This window comes from Cucurbita moschata, unplaced genomic scaffold (genome assembly GCF_002738365.1).
Source record: "Cucurbita moschata cultivar Rifu unplaced genomic scaffold, Cmos_1.0 Cmo_Scf00183, whole genome shotgun sequence".
Taxonomy (NCBI): Eukaryota; Viridiplantae; Streptophyta; class Magnoliopsida; order Cucurbitales; family Cucurbitaceae; genus Cucurbita; species Cucurbita moschata.
In genome coordinates this window covers 16,954-19,852 of record NW_019268699.1, presented here as the reverse complement: position 1 = coordinate 19,852, position 2,899 = coordinate 16,954, and positions in this window count along the sequence as shown.

Sequence of the window (2,899 nt, the reverse complement as noted above, 5' to 3'; positions counted from 1 at the left end):
CTGCAGTGTTTATGGAGCTGATGAATCGGGTATTCCAGGATTTTCTGGATTCTTTTGTCATTGTGTTCATTGATGATATCTTGGTTTATTCCAAGACAAACGATGAACATGCAGAACATTTGAGGAAGGTTTTGTTGGTTCTACGTAAACAAAGATTATATGCCAAGTTCTCAAAATGCGAGTTTTGGCTTCAAAAGGTAGTATTCCTTGGTCATGTGGTATCCAAGGATGGTATAACTATTGATCCAGCAAAGGTGGAGGCAGTTATAGGTTGGGTTCGACCAACTACAGTTACTGAGGTGAGAAGTTTTCTGGGTTTAGCCGGATATTACAGGCGCTTTATTAAAGACTTCGCAAGAATTGCCGCACCACTGACTCAGTTAACCCGAAAAGGGAAGAAATTTGATTGGAGTCGAGCTTGTGATAGTAGTTTTCAGGAACTCAAGGAAAGATTAGCGTCAGCCCCAGTGCTTATTGTACCTGACGGTACTGGGAACCTAGTAATTTATAGTGATGCCTCTAAGCATGGGTTGGGGTGCGTACTTATGCAAAACGGGAGAGTTATTGCTTATGCCTCTCGGCAATTAAAGGATTATGAACGCAATTACCCAACTCATGATTTAGAATTAGCTGCTGTGGTGTTTGCTCTGAAGATATGGAGACATTATCTGTACGGTGAGAGGATACAAGTATATACGGATCATAAGAGTCTTAAATATCTGTTCACCCAGAAAGAGCTCAACATGAGGCAACGTCGGTGGTTGGAGTTGGTAAAAGATTATGATTTGGAGATCCTACATCATCCTGGTAAAGCCAATGTGGTAGCTGATGCCTTGAGTCGTAAGACAGCTCACTCATTTGCAATGCTAACGAGACAACACAACATTCAGATGGAATTTGAACGAGCCCAGATAGCTGTCTTGGTCAGGAAAGCGGCAGCTCAGCTAGCTCTTATGACTATTTGTTCGACGTTGCAGGAACAAATTATTCGGGGTCAGCAAAGAGACCCTTATTTTTCAAAAGTTGTGAGGCAACTTGAAACTGAACAAATCAAGGATTTCTGGATAACGGGTGATGGATGTTTGAAGTGGCAGAACCGAACTTGTGTGCCAAACGATATAGAGATCAAGAGGAAGATTCTATCTGAGGCGCATGAGTTGCCCTATACTGTACATCCAGGTGCCACAAAGATGTATCAAGATTTGAAAACATGCTTTTGGTGGCCTGGGATGAAGAAAGATGTTGCTGAATGTGTGAGTAGGTGCTTAACTTGTCAACAAGTTAAGGCACCTAGACAAAAACCAGCTGGATTATTGCAACCTTTAAATGTGCCTCAGTGGAAGTGGGAAGAAGTGACTATGGATTTCATTACAGGACTACCTAGAACCCAGTTAGGGTTTACAGTGATATGGGTCATTGTGGATAGATTAACTAAGACAGCCCATTTTATACCGGGTAAGTCTACATATTCGGTTGACAAGTGGGCACAATTGTATTTAAAGGAGATTGTAAGGTTGCATGGTGTACCAGTTTCTGTTGTGTCAGATAGGGATACGCGGTTTACTTCTCGATTCTGGAAGAGTCTTCAGGAAGCCCTTGGTACACAACTGAAGTTTAGTACAGCGTTCCATTCTCAGACTAATGGACAGACAGAGAGATTAAATCAAATTCTCGAGGACATGTTGCGTGCATGTGTACTTGATTTTGCTGGCAGTTGGGACACCTACCTATATTTGGTGGAATTTGCCTATAATAATAGTTATCAGGCAACCATCCAGATGGCTCCTTTTGAAGCACTTTATGGACGGAGGTGTCGAACTCCAATTTATTGAGAGAAGGTAGGTAGTAAACCGCTATTAGGTTCAGATTTGTTACGAACGACCAATGAGGCGATTCAGAAGATTAAGAAGAGAATTTTGACCGTCCAAAGTCGTCAGAAGAGTTATGCAGATATCAGAAGGAAGGACCTAGAGTTTGAGGTAGGGGGATCATGTGTTCCTGAAGATTGCACCAGTTCGTGGTGTTTTGCGATTTGGTAGAAAGGGGAAGCTTAGTCCACGTTTTATTGGACCTTTTGAGATCCTTGAAAGAGTTGGCCCAGTAGCCTATAGATTGACATTACCACCAGTGTTGGATGCTGTACATAATGTTTTTCATGTTTCGATTCTGAGGAGGTATGTTGCAGACCCTAGGCATATTCTTCATTATGAAGATTTGGAGTTAAAGGAGGACTTAAGCTACGAAGAACAGCCCATGAAAATTTTAGCACGGGAAGTGAGATCTTTGCGTAGCAGAGATATTGATATGGAAATCAACCCAAGGAAAAGTATGAAACGGATTACCTTGATGATCAAGATCAAGAGTAAAGAAAACTCGTTTCTAAACTCGTGATTCGAATCACTCCACAAGAGGTTTGATCAATACCACTTGAATGACTCTACATGCAAGTTCTAAACACAAGAATTTGCAAAGAAAGTTTAGTTCTTAACAAAGCTAAAATAGAAATTCTATTCTTAATTCCAAAATCTGATGTCTAATCAAAGAAAAGAAGGCTTTATATAGCCTTTACAACCTTAACCTATGTCATACATAACTCCCAAATTAAATGGGCTAGTAATGAGAAATACCCATAACCTCCATATTTAAATGGCTAGTTAATGGTGGAATATAGTAACCTATGTGGGTTACAATATAACCTTAACTCCTATATTTAAAACTAGTTTAAATATGACAAACAAATAGTTAAACTATAATTAAATAATGCAAATAATAAAATGTGCTTATTAGTCATCCTTGGACTATTTGATAAATTCAGCGGAGTTCATTAAATGCAACTTAAAGTGCATTTAATTCATCTCTTTCTTGAACCTCAACTTTGCACAACATATAAGGGAGGTCT